Below are 15,239 nucleotides of genomic sequence, written 5' to 3' on the forward strand. Positions count from 1 at the left end.
GTAAAAAATCTATTCTCCGCATCACTTATATTTTCCCACGTATAAGGGTATTGGATCTCTGCTAATCCAACTTCTCATTTTCCTTGTAGATTCACAGGTTTTGATAACCGTATAGTAAAATCGGCTATAGTGTTCTTCGGAAATATATCCTTTGAGGCGTTACTGGGTAGAGTCACATAAAAGGAGGTTTGATCCATCTTGTCAGTAGCCACGGTGTAATGAAATCTACAATGATGGAGTCCCCTTAATATTCTGCAGCTGCTTGGCCTTGATCCAGCTGTTAAATTTGTCCGGCCAACCCCGCCACTTTATAAGACAATACTTTGTACCTTTTTCTTTTTTCTTGGCTAAGATTTTCTCTACCGTAAACAGTCTATCTTCCGTCCCTTTTATCTTCTGTAATTCAAGCTCGTAGAAGGTCCCATTTATTTCCTCTCCGTCATAATCCTTCAGCCTGTATACAGGGGGCTTCCTAGGCAATCGTTCGTATATATTAAAAATCTCATCCGTGTATGTCTGCTCATAACCTTTTATAAAGGGGGCCCTTAATTTTGATACTCTAACAGCATCCCCAATCTGAAACTTGAATTTAGGTGGTTTGTACGGGAATTCCTGAGTATATAGATTCTTAAAAACTTTAAAGGAATTGTCTTCATTAACTTCTGAAGGTTTCATTTTAATACTTCTATGGTAAGAATTATTATAAGAGCGAACCAATTATTTTAGCTTATCTAAATACTTATGAGTGTTGAAGGCTGTAAAATATTTCCACATTTTAGTCTTTAGAGTCCTATTATACCTTTCAACAACAGAGGCTTTTAATTCATTACCGGTGGTAAAGTGTGCAATACTATATATTTTTTAACAAGTTTTGAAAGGACTTCTTTAAAAATTCTTTACCTTTATCAGTTTGCAAATTTTTGGGTGAACGACCGCTTTCAAGGATTTTCTTGAAAGCCTTTGTCACACACCCAGCTGTTTTGTTTTTTAGAGGTTGAACCCATGCAAATTTGGATAAAACATCTATGCATGTTAACATAAACTTGTTGCGGTTATTTTTCTTTGACAGACTAGACATATCTACTAAATCAGCCTGCCATTGATCGTCAATATTAGATACAAATACGCTGTTTCTTTTAAAGTTTATTCTAGAGGGTTTATGTAGGGTGTAAGTGTCTTGTTCAGATAACCATTCAGCTATATCCTTATCACTAACCCTACACCCCTCCTCCCTAAGAACTCTCTGTAGAGACTGTTGCCCTCCAAACCCACCAGGATTTGAAACATCATAGTAAATTCGTTTCATTTGCTGAAGAGTCATCCCTTCAGAAAAAAAGTCAAACAAATTCGGTGATTGTAAAGTACAAAAGGGTTTATTCACACAGTATACAGATTAACAATTATGATTGGATACTTTAAACGACGCATAAACAGGCGACATTGCCTTTCATAGTAATGCATTAAACAAGACACAGTATCTTTTACAGCTCTAGAGATATCTGTATTCAGACCATTGACGAGATGATAAAGACAAGCTTCAGACACGTATGTATACAACACCAGTAAATACTCCCATTTACAGGGGTACACAGTGTAAAACATTTCAGGGATCATCGCCGTTAGAAAAACATTTAAAGGTATTTCACATTTTACAGAATCAGCAATCATTTCAGCCCAATATTTAGGATCCACCAAGGCGTGTATTTCAAGCGTAGCTCTTTTTAGCTCAGTGAAACGTTTTACATCGACAGACAAGGGGTTTTTAAAGAGGGCCCGGGAAGCCAATTTGTCAACTACGAGTTCAAACAGAAGACCCTCCAACTCACTCTGCATTCTGTCCCGAGTCATGCGGTTCCCCATCTTCAAAGTCAAAAACCCTGTAATAAGTCAGAGGAGCCTGGGGTTCTGTAAAGTTTCTGTGATAGAAAGATCTAGTTATCTTGTTAACCACTTCTTGAGTCCTTTCATCCAGGTCCTGTTGCAGCTGCTGGAGCTTCTCTTTTATGTAAGGTTCAGGTCTCAGTTCAATTAAACAATCCTCAACCAGCTTCTGAATCTTGTTCAGAGGTAGGAAAAAATCGAGTAGATGAAGAGCCTTAGAAACCAGAATCTTTAACCAAGGTACGTGTATTTTAGCTATTAGTTCTTCAAACCTCTTGTTGAAATAACCGTAGTCTGCTTCAAAGAGACAGCTATGATGTCTCTGGCTGGGGTGGTCCACGGCGCAACCGGCGCAATTTTTCTGCAGATCCCGGTCTATGATCACTTCCAGTAGAGAGGCCAGAAGGCCCTTGACAATCTTGAGGATTCTTGTGAATGTCACTCCGTAAAGGCTGTCGGGGTCGTCGTGATCCTCCGGGGGTTCTGTAGGAAGAGCGTGAGACAACGGTGTAAAGACAGGTTCGGTTGGAATCTCCGGCTCCGTAGGAGGGGTGGTAGGTAGACTCTGGTTCGGCAGATCGTAAGAAGGTAGAAAACACACTTTTCAGATACACACCATTGCCACGGCGCCTCGGGATCTTCAGCATCCCTATTCTCTGGAACATAATCAAAATCAAACCACTCGTCGCAAGAGCTGTCTGAAATATAGCCAAATGCTGCGGAATCCATGCTAATGATTCTTCTCTTTTAAGCAGTATGAACCTCAAATAAGAAACTCCTTTTTATTAGAACCCTTATACAAGCCCCTCCCATAGATAGCGTCATACCCTACAACATGTCCAAACATGCCTGCGCTGTACCCGCTCTCTGCAATAAGGACGTGGGGGGTCAAAGTCCTCCACCGGCTAACATTTTTTCTAAATTACATTTTCATACGTTATTTTTTAAACAACGCACTAATACAACTTGCTTTCTCTTCTTTCTTTCTACCTTTTCTTTGTAATAGTCTATAAAATAAGGATACAACAGATGCCATTTTTAGGTAGGGCTATTTTTGACGGATGTACGGTAAAAAAGGGATGGGTCATAAATCACTCAAAGCGTGGGAAAAAGGGGCGAGGCTTTAGAGCCATAAATCACTCAAAGCGTGGGAAAAAGGGGCGAGGCTTTAGAGCCATAAATCACTCAAAGCGTGGGAAAAAGGGGAGGTGCTTAAGGGTCATAAATCAATCAAAGCGTGGGAAAAGGGGGAGGGGCTTAAGGGTCATAAATCAATCAAACCGTTGGAAAAAGGGGAGGAGCTTAAGGGTCATAAACCACTCAGGGACGTGGAAGGGGGCGGGGCTTAAGGTCATAAATCAATCAAAAGATGTGAAAGGGGCGAGGCTTAGGGTCATAAATCAATCAGAAGGTGTGAAAGGGGCGGGGCTTGGGGGTCATAAATCAATCAAAAGGGGCGGGGCTTATTAAAGTGACAGACGCTGTCGTACCATTACTACTTGTATAATATTAATAATAATAATGTGGATACAAAGTATAAATAAAAAAATTATGTTTGCTGCTCTTTGACAGTAAAATAGTTTGTTAATTCACTGAAGATAGTCAAGTTATAGTGGTAACATCAAGTTTGGGGTGAGTCCATTTCAAAGCAGATTGAGGGGATAGAACATCATTTAAATAAATAGTCAAGAGATAACCGCCAATGCATTGCAATGTTGTCAATCTGTACTGTCAGCCTGCCAGTCCGGCTGCCCCTATTGAATGGACTGGCTCAAAGTCCGAAGCACCTGTTGGACAGCGTTATAGTTCACAGGTAAGCATTTAAATATTTAGAAACATTATTTGCATACTAACTAGAGAATTATTAATTTTGATTGAATGTGAATGCCTATTTTTCTGCTTTAATGAATATTATGTTTATAAATAATATGTTTTTACCATAAAAAGAAATACAGTCCTGTTTCTAATGCATACCTGTTTCTCCACTCTCCCCTCCTCTGCTAGGATAGCAGCGTGATTCTGATGATCTTTGAGAGCACAGGTCATGCAGATACAGCTCTGATCGGTTCTACAGTAAAGCTCCAGCAATCTCTGGTGCTGTTTGCAAAGCTTCTGCTCCAAATCTCTGAGAGGCTGGACCAGCGCGTGCCTCTTCAACCCCGCGGTCTCGTAGTGTGGCTGCAGGTGCGCTTCGCAGTACGAGCCCCGGCACGTCAAACACGACCTGACCGCTCCGCGCTTTATCTCGCTGGGGCAGAAATCACAAGGCACGTCTCCGAGCTCAGCAGAGACAGGAGCGGGAGCTGGGGATTCCCTTCATAAAATAACATGGAAAATAAACCCTTCAAGCATTTTAAAATACCAACAGGACTTCATATTGATAAAGCAGATTATTGATAAGGCAGTACATATAATGTAGTATATACCATTTCCTGTACAAATCAAATCGGCTGTGTGAGTTTTCTTGATATTTTAGGCATGCATTGCATATTATAGGGGGATTCTTTAGTAAAACAACTTGGTAAAAATCCTTACATTTTTAAATGCCAATGGTACTTCCAGCTTCGGTGCGTGATGCTCCCACCGTCGCTCGCTTTCAATCAGCTCTCAAGACCCACCTGTTCTCTTTTGCTTTCCATGCTCTTTAAGCCTGATCTCTGCTATTAGCTGCTGTGTTGCTGCTACTATTTTACTTTTACGCATCCAATGAGTTTTCTTTTCACATCCTAACCTTGTATATAATGTATCATGCCAGTGGTTTTCAAACCTTTTAGGCTCCGTACCCCTTTCCAAAAAATCTAGTCTACCGCGTACCCCCATCTGAGACAGGGTCATAATATACCTATGAAAACAGAAAATAAATGGTATTTTTTAATTATTAGGCTTAAGTACTTACTGATGTTAAATGAAATTTGTTTTTTTTTAAATGCTAACCTACCAGTGTGATGGACGTGCCTGATTTCTATCAGAGATTTCAGTAAAACTGCACCCTGATTAGTAAACAATGCAGCCCATACACAAGGGTATGTTATTCTGTACAAAAAAAATGTAAGCGGGTCTTTAAAAAAATAAATAAATAAACAAGCCTCGATCGCTGGATCAGAAGGCACACAGGGAAGGAGGAGGGGCTCGAGTGCAACCAATTACTGTTCATGGAACACTGCTGTTAAACTAATTAAATAAAATACAATTAAAACTGAAAATGCATGTAATTTTTTTCAAAATCCAGACCAGTAAGTATGGCAAAACAAGTCCAAACAAAGGTTATGCCTTTGAAAAAGAAAATCTTGGGTTCTAATTTAAAACAAAATCAGAAAGCAATTCAACAAAAGTCACGCATTTCTCCCAACAAATGCAGAAATGTAGAGAGAAAACAGACGGGGCATTTAGCATAAAAACAATTAAAAATTTCAAATACAGGCATTGGGGAGGGTTTAGGTCGGCCAGGGTGTCCTCAGCTCACCGCACAGCAGCGACCCCTGTAGTCTGGCCGGGTGCCTGCGGGCTTGCCTGTAAGCTGCCCGAGAGCTGCGTTGTCCTCCGACGCTGTAGCTCTTGGGTGGCTGCACGGTGAGTCCGCAGTGTGAAAAAAGTGGTCAGCTGACGGCACACACTTCGGAGGACAGTGTGTGTTCATCTTCGCCCTCCCGAGTCAGCGCAGGGGTGGTAGCGGTGAGCCGAGCCTAAAAATAATTGGATATGACAAACTGGGAGAAAAATAACAAATAATTGGCAAGTACTAAATGAAAAAAGATTCAATTTTGAATAAAGAATGACAAATTTTGAATGAAAAAAAAACATTCTAGCTTACTTCACTACAGTAAAAACAGGCTCCTGTTATTCTGAAATAGCAGTGCTTCAGATTATTCCTAGTGCTAACACCATTCTATTTAGAGTTGTAGTTGAACTTAAACCAGTTCACAGCCCCGCAGCAACGCAAACCTGCTGACTTCCTCATTACATTTTTTAGGTAAATATGGATTTGAAGGTAAACATGGATTTGAAGAGGTTTTCTGGAGCTTTTTTTAATGATTTAAAATCCTCCCAAGCCCTCCATATACAAACATGCAAGAAAACGCTGCAACCCCTGGAGAAAATATACAATGTTGTGAAGCTCAGGAAACTGCACTATCTCTGTTCTATCTTCTATCTCTGTTTTAGAGCTTGAAAGCTCTTAAAGGAAGGATGTGCTCGCCATGGCTCCACCATATAAGCAGAAAAACTCACCAGCTTGGGAAGCTGAGGAGGCTTTCAAACGGTGAATTCAAAGTACTGTGCTGACAACGCCTGGTTGCAGACACCTTAGTCTTTATAAATGTTTCTAAAACTACAGTATTTCAAATGAAAATCTTATCAGGCTGCTATATCTGAATTAAACGTATGTTTGTTCTATGATTATTATGTTCATGATACGGACGACATTTTCAGTCTTTCAAAAAATGTTAAATTCTTCCTGATTTTATATTATTTTTTGATTTTCAACTTTCATAATCCAGAATTCATAATCCGGATAATGAATTAACCAATACAGGCCATACTTTACCACGTTTGTCTGTCTGTGGGCCAAAAGAGCCGTGCTGAAGAGCTCCGATATTCAATTCTAACTTCTGCGTGGTTTGCTGAATTTAATGGCATGGTAATTGTATTACAATACTAATGCACTTATTGATGTTGTAATCTCATGTAACTCCAGTCATAATCTCAATAATAAATCAGTTTATTTTTGGCTGTTCATGTTTTAGTACATTTTTACACACACACAACATGCAGTCCAGTAGTCACGCTGCAGTTCTGAGTGAGAGCTCTCAGCTGTCAGTCTCGCAACACAACGTAGACACTCACTGTTAAAATATCTTGTCTTTAGCACAGGATTTGAGGAGAGTAGAAGTGAGTAAACTCTGTATCCCTGTCACAAAGACGGCCAGAGTGGGTTGCGTCAGACCAGAAAGGAATCCAAACAAAGACAGTGGTTGTGATGAGCTGAGTGCAATGGCTGCACTCAGCGTTTATTTAACAAATAAAACGGTTGTAAACAGCACAAAACAGGACACGGCACTTGCGCCAAAATAAACAGACATACAAAAACGGACTAACACTAAACAAACGGTGCACGGAGACAAACAAACACGGTGAGAACAAACACTTATATTTACGCTCTTTCTTCACTTTACTTTTACTCCTCTCTCTCTCACCCGTTCTCCTCTTCCGAACACCCAACCCTGAGTGCAAGAAATGTGCGTCTATATATACTATTGTGCTGGGATTCAATTACTAATTAATTATTCACTTGAATCCCAGCACGTGAATTAATTCTGTGCAACCCCGTGCTCACATATTACATTTAACCAGCACGTGAAGTGATTTGTGCTCTCCTCGTGCCTAAATACAAATATACACTATTTAAATACACGTGAAACACAGACCCGTTTATATCCCGTGTACCAATCTATACACCAACATTAACATACGCACGCAACACACAAATGCACACAGGGACGGGGCACTTTGCCACAATCCCTTATAAATCAGTTTATTTTTGGCTATTCATGTTTTAGTACATTTTTACACACACACAACATGCAGTCCAGTAGTCACACTGCAGTTCTGAGTGAGAGCTCTCAGCTGTCAGTCTCGCAACACAACGCAGACACTCACTGTCAAAATATCTTGTCTTTAGCACAGGATTTGAGGAGAGTAGAAGTGGGTAAACTCTCTATCTCTTACATGAGAAGTGGGTAAACTCTCTATCTCTTATATGAGAAGTGAGTAAACTCTCTATCTCTTATATGAGAAGTGGGTAAACGCTATATTGCCCAAATTCAAAGTGGGTTAACGCCGTTTACCTGCAGATACCCTCGACTACATCACTGTACCTAGCCTATATTTAATTAATATTTTGTAGTAGCCAAACTGCCTCTCTTCTGTAGTAAACAGTGCATTTCGGACTGTGGGTCAAACCAATGTTCGTGTAGGGTGCGTTTTATTGATTTTTTAAATTTTTTTTTATCAATATTGGACTTACGACGTCTTCTGAATGACTCTGTTTTTTGTATTACATTTTAAACTGTTTAAAAGGCTGAACCAAAACAAAACATATAATAGTGTGTATACACTGAGCAAAAAATAGAGTGGCAAAATATATCACTTGCCTCCCCTGTGCTCTATGGGTTAGGTGCCTATGGTCTCAATCAAGTTACAGTTCAACAGGAGAAAGATACGGTATACTGAAAGGTCACAAAAGAAAGTGCGAAAACATTTTACAGTTTTCCACGATCAAAAATATCCCCTCCCAAACAGATGTTTTGGGGATTTCTTTTTCTGCTGTTGTGGTTGCTGGGTTACATGTTCCCTGATGCTGTTGTGGTTTCTGGGTTACATGTTGCCTGATGCTGTTGTGGTTGCTGGGTTACATGTTCCCTGATGCTGTTGTGGTTTCTGGGTTACATGTTGCCTGATGCTGTTGTGGTTGCTGGGTTACATGTTGCCTGATGCTGTTGTGGTTGCTGGGTTACATGTTGCCTGATGCTGTTGTGTCGTGCTTGCTGTGCCAGGATGTGTGATGCCGTGAGTGAGTGAGTGAAACGCCATCTGAAGTATTATTCAGGACGCAGCACAATAAACAAGCTCTGTGGTTAATCTACAACAACACTGTTTTGTGTCAGTTTCGACCAATACAACAGCGCAATTGAGGTTGTATCTTTGTAAATTCATATTTATTTCATGTTTTATTTTTTCCTCAAATTGAGGGTAATAAATTTGGGCTGCGTCTTAAATTCGAAGGAATACAGTATATATTTTTTTTTATTTGCACAAAGCTGCAAATTATATATATATATATATATATATATATATATATATATATATATATATATATATATATATATATATATATATTTATTACACACACACACACACACACACACAACAAACAAAAACACATCAAAGACATCAAAATGTCACAGGCAACCCAAACAGAGGGTATAGTCGACTCAATCTGACAAACGGTTAGCAAAGAAAAGACCAATTAAATATACTGGTTTAAAACGTAGAACAGAAACGAAATGCAGGCATTCATAAACAAATACTGGAAAAGTATGTAAATACCAGAGCTTTGTAGACAACTAGGCTGTACTAGAAGTTTAAAAAGGTATTTCCCCCTCGGCTGCAGTTTGGATGGAAGTGTAAATAAAGAGTAGTGTCTTCTGAAAAATAAAAAGCCAGAGAAATGTGCTTATGTGTGCGTTTAATCAATCTGACCCTGTGTTTCATCTCTTCATCTGGTAATCATGACATATATACTGTGTATCTATAGATTCGTTTTCTACCGTAGTTCTTGTTTCTGATTGTTAATTATAGCAGCAGTGAATCACAGCCCCATTTCAGGTAGCAAAATACATCAAGTGCATGCACAGAAAAGGACAGACATTGTGCTAATGAAGTGGTGGTTTCCTAATACCATATATTTAGTTTATAAAATAGTAGCAGATCAGAGCAACTTAAATAACGAATCACTTTGAACAATCAGATAGGGGGTGACACGCATTTTAATGAAGTATACGCTGAAGCAAAGTGTGAGGTAAGTAAAGTTCCACGTCATCACCATGTTTTAAAATGTATTCAAAATCACCAATGAAAAACACATATTACATTTTAAGTACATAGCGATATTTTAAACATAGCTTCCAACGCAAGGGTTTCGCCTCGTTCCATAACACAGTATCAGAACAGTAATAGTTTGGAGAGGCTGTCATTGCACGTCAAAGTTACAAAGAGTAGGCCTTTACCGATTTCGAGAATATATTTTCTTTAGTACTATCAGAGGGCTATAGCACAGGTAACGTACATACCTTTTCGAGTCGAGTCTTCTCGTTTTCTTCAATTTCGTTAATGATGTTGTTTTTGCGCAGAACGGGTCTGGGAGTGAAAGTCTCCCGGCACTGGGGGCAGCTGTACACGCCGGTTTGGTCACTCTGGTCCCAGTAGCTCCCGATACAGTCCAGACAGAAGCTGTGTCCCCACGGAATGGTTGCGGGCTCGGTGAAGAGGTCCAGACACACGGAGCAGGAGAACTTCTCCTCTGGAGACGTCGCTGTCACCATCGCTGCTGTTCGTTAGGGAGAAAGCAAGAGAAACGAAACTGAAAACTGCAGGAAGTCAGACTAGCGGAGTTATGAAATGAGTTCACAAACACTGCGCAGCGAGGCGGGGTTTGGCAACAGAACAAAAATAAGGATAAGGGCGTCTGCTAAGAAAGAAAGAACGAAAGAAAGAAAGAAAGAAAGAAAGAAAGAAAGAAAGAAAGAAAGAAAGAAAGAAAATAATAACAACAACAACCGTGTCGTGTTGCCAGAATCAATCACAGCCGCGCCTTTATCCAAGGCGATTTACAGGTGTTACAATGCAGGATTCATAATTAAATAGTTTACTAAAAGTACAATATGAAATGAGATGCACAGCGATTATACACTCAAGTGTTATTCATTTTCACAAAGTGCAACCGGGTACATTAAACTGTCATGATGTAATAAATACAGAACATACATTTACAAAATGACGTTAACATGAGCTCTCTGACTTTGTGTTTCTCTCTCTGTCCCGATGTACCTGCTTTATTATTATTATGTTCTATTAAATGTATCTGCTCTTGCTTCTCCATATCTCCTGACAAGCGTCAGTTTTGTTTTTCTACGCCTTTACTACCTTTCAATCACACCAACGCTACGATTCGCTTAACAACTACTACTCCCAGAGGCACTGTGGCCGGCTGTTTGCTCCTCGAAGTCCCAGACGCCTTTGCTGACAACCGGAAGCTTGAGAGAGAGAGAGAGAGAGAGAGAGAGAGAGAGAGAGAGAGAGAGAGGGAGAGGAGGAGGACGTAAGGTAAATACGGTATTATAGCAATGAATTAAAAACAAAAATATTGAACAACAAACTGCTTTCATTCTTCGACTCATACGAGACTGAGTTCACTGTCTTGTGTATTTATGTTATTGTTGCCGGTTAAATAATAAAACGCACTTTCTTTCATTGCAAATGGTTTTTTTGATTTCTATTTTGATAGTAAACACAAATAATAATAATAAAAAAACCACTTATAATTTAACCGAGTCATTAATTTCATATACAATACAGAGTTACACAACTTTCTAAAATGTATTAAGCTGTCTACAGCAAAGTGTAATAAAGCATGGGGAAGCATTGTAAAGTACACAGAGGTATGGTAAAGCGTAGTGAAGCACTGTAAAGCACAAAGGGGTCTGGTAAAGCATAATCGTAAACATGCAGAATTGTAAAAATGAATAGGATATAAGCACTTGCTTCTTCAACCGCCAGTTCCGCAGTTTATGCGGCATATTGAAATCAATACAATACAGCCGACAATTTAGTCTGGGCTTTGTAATAAAATCAAAGTCATTCTGAAATAACGTATTATAATCCTGCTGAGTGCTTGAAACACTGATGAAAGTCATTCTACACATCATATATTATTATTATTATTATTATTATTATTATTATTTACACTACATTTCTCAGGCAGAACGACTGTGCCACTATGATTGTGACGGTGCAAAAAAAAAAAAAAATGTGCGTATTCTGAGGTCTGCACAGATCAGTGACCATCGGGACTGATGCTAAACGAAAGCCAGAGACTGTTGCATTTTACAACACAACGAAGTACGGTGTAGATGTACTGGATCAAATGGCACGGCTGTATTCTGTCAAAGTTGGTACTCGCAGGTGACCTGTGGCTGTTTTTTATAATGTTTTGTACCTGGCAGACATCAACGCTTTGGTTTTGTACAAGGAGTGCACCGGCAACACAAGCACTTGGAGGGACTTCATTTTGCAGCTAGCCCTGAAGCTACGGCAGAAACATTTTGATAAGAGACATGAAAGCCGACTGGCAAATGGAATAAAAACAGATGATTTCCATTACACGAGAGTAGATGTTAAAACTTCATGCTGCAGGTGATGAACACAAAGGACATGAGGGATCCTCTCCTACCCAGAGGTTTAGGTTCTGTGGTGATGGGAGAACATCATATGTTGACATGATGAGGAAACTGATTCTGCTCTGTTCCATTGACCATAGGTCTTGCCAGCCAATCTTGCGTTGTTCCACACTCTCCCATCTCATCCATTCTCCCTGCATGGCCTGGGAAACGGCCTGTTTACACCTCATCCTCTCCTCCTGCTTTTGCACCTCATTGACTACCAGCTTCCTTCTTTGAGCTGGGGCTGCCTTGTGCCATGTAGGAGGAGCTGAACTGAGACCAAGACCCCCTCTTCCATGCTGAACTTACCCCATGATATCATCAATTCGAAGGGCAGCCTTTGCATCTTGCCTTCTACGTTTAATAGGGAAATAGGACGAAACAGACTGATGCTTGTAGAATCTTTTTCTTTAGGTATAAAGACTCCACCTGCTCGGCACCATGCTCTTGGTACAACCTGTTTTTCCCATGCCACTTTCATCAATTTCCACAGAATTCGTAGAACTCCTGAAGCACTCTTGTACACTCTGTACGGAACTCCATTAGGCCCTGGAGATGATGAAGCCCTTGCTTTTTTCACAGCTTGCTCTACTTCTTTCCACTTAGGTGCACAGTCCTCCATTTGGTATTCTGGTGGATTAATAGGTGGGATGACTGACGGAATTGACATAGGCTCCTGCCTTTTTGAATCTGTATGTGTTTCCTCCAAATATCTCTCCAGCTCAACCTTAGATGCTTTTAGTGGGCCATTCTTCTCACTGGTGAATAACTTCTTTTTTGTAGCATTTCTGTAGGCGCTCAGCTCTGCGCAATGTTGCAAGCTTATCTTTTATGACCCTTTGTAAGAGATTGAGTCCCTCCTTCTGACTTTGTTCTGCTCTTCTCCATTGCTTCCTCAGCTGTCTCCTTTCTCTAACTAAGCGTTCAATCTCCTGCTGCCGTCTAGACTTTCCAGGAATAGTTTGTACTTTTTCCTTCCTTTTTTCAACTCCAAACCTCTCACTTCCATATGCGTAGATGATGTCCCCAAATTTATCCAGCTTCTTTTCAACTGTTCCACTTAATCTTTCCAATGCGACGCAGAGATCTGTGTTTACTGTGTCCCATGCAGTTTTCTCACAAGCTCTTGGCCATTTAACTCCAGGCTTGTGCCCGTTGAGGTTCTTTTCTCTCTTATGCTGGTTTGTCTGACCGGGTTCACAAGGATCATTAGGTTCATCACTAACTGTGTCCATGCAAGTCCTCCTCACATCTATGACAGGGGTGCTGATATCCTGCGAACTGTGGTTTGCTTCCTGTCGCTGGATTTCATTCGACTGACTTGACTGACTTCGTAAGAAGTACTGATCAATGCGAGGCCCTTGTCCCTTCTCCCTCAAGCATTTCATTCTCCCTCAAGCATTTCATTCTCCCTTGATGAATCTTCAAACCCCTGACCGTTGTCGCCTTGCTCCAGCCGCAGACACAAACCTGGAGTTCCATGTCTTTGCTAACTGCAGATCTTGAACTAGTCTTTTGTGAAGTACTCTCCATACTCATATCGGTTTCCGTTCCTAAGTCGTTAACCGTGTTGTCCAACGTTGAGTCATCTTCCGCCCCCGCTCTCGCAGACTCTAGGGGTTTTTTTCTCTTTAATTTCTTAGAAGCCTTGGGCGGGTGTCTCCAGCATCCTGTAAACACAGAGCTGGGTACTGCAGACAAGGGTAGCTAACCCTTACCAGCCCCAATGGGGTCTCTTTCCTCCTGTCAGCTGCCTCTCCAGGCTGTCACAAGGTCTTTCCCTTGTTGCCAGCTGCACTATTCACAGCAGTCACTGGACGTATCCAGATCTTCATGATTTCCATTACACGAGAATAGATGTTAAAACTTCATGCTGATTTGAACTCGGCTCTCGTCAAGATAAGCACCAACTAAGATGTAGCTAACATATGTGTCTCCATCCATTTACGTTTCCTTCCATATGATGATGTAGATATCCTTCTGTCTGGTATTAATGGCTGAAGTGTCATGCTGTCTCCTGTGATCGCTTATTTTGCCTCCCCGGCACATCAGCACACACAACGGCTGCGATGCTGGCTCTGGGGATCAACCACAGTGCGGCCTCCCCAGCGCATCAGCATGACAACCGTCTGGATTGAGCTAAGTAGGGTACATCTGTGGGGTCTTCAAGTGGGCACCTTCCATCCTCAGTGTTTTGTCGACTAGCCCACGACACCTCAAGAGGGCTCGACGGTGATTCTGGCATCCCAGCATCACCCCCTCCATCCCCCACTCAACTCAGCCCAGCTTACTTACCTGTACATCAGCGTTTATTTCTTTCTATTGTGCTTAAGATCCCCAGCCAGAATCTTTCCGTCTCAACCACAGCCAGTTGCTGCTCCTCTCTGCTGCTTCAGATAAGTTCTTCACTGTGCGACGCAACTCTTGGCCACTGACTCCGACGTCTCTAAGAAACCGGGTTGTAGAGTGTGCCACAAATCCTCGACAACCCACTTCCACTGGGTAAACCCGAACTCTCCATCCTCGCTGTTCCGCTTCAGTGGCTAGTTGAGCATACCGCAGTTTCTTCCTCTCATATGCCTCATCTACAGCATCCTCCCATGGTTGTCTGCGCCCGTTGTGAAAAGGCAAATTTGTGGCAAATGCACTGGTACAGTTGAGAAGCGTGTTTTCTGCATAGATTGTACTGAGAAAGCTGTAATAGAACTCTGAACAGACAGGCAGAGCCTTTAAACTCTGTTTCACTCAAAGCGCTTTTATGCTACTTTTATAACTAGTTATTTGTGTTTTATAATTTTACATGTGCATGCAGCTTTCTATACCTGTTCACACAGAAGTCTATTGCGTAAAGTTTATTTAATTACAGTTATTCATGTTTATTTGTATGTGCTCTTTTTGAAAAAAAAGTTTAATTTTCAATGTAAATACTGTGTTTCTGCTCTGAAAATGATATGTATGATGTTCAGAAATAAAAATATTAAGTTGTATTCGATTGTTTTTCATTTTCATATCGAAGCTGTTTTAAAATGGAGCCGCACATTTTGAGGGTGTGGTGGTTGTATGTAGTCTGAAATCTCAGCGGTTCTAGTGTTAACTAAAATCATGTCTTTTCAAATGGCTAGTTATACAGATTTTCAACTTATTTGGGCGATTTTAACTCAACTCAAATACCAAACACTGAGCACCTGGCATTTTTATGAAATCACATGACTTGAGCTCAGTATTTTGTTATCCTAAGAACAATACTACTCAAACAATCAACAAACCTACCTGCTCACTATGTAAAATGTAAATAACATTGTGTATGTGCCCATTGAACTATTGATGTAAAACTTAGACTGTTGCATTTTCATTGTGCATCGG

This window comes from Acipenser ruthenus, chromosome 43, assembly GCF_902713425.1.
Source record: "Acipenser ruthenus chromosome 43, fAciRut3.2 maternal haplotype, whole genome shotgun sequence".
Taxonomy (NCBI): Eukaryota; Metazoa; Chordata; class Actinopteri; order Acipenseriformes; family Acipenseridae; genus Acipenser; species Acipenser ruthenus.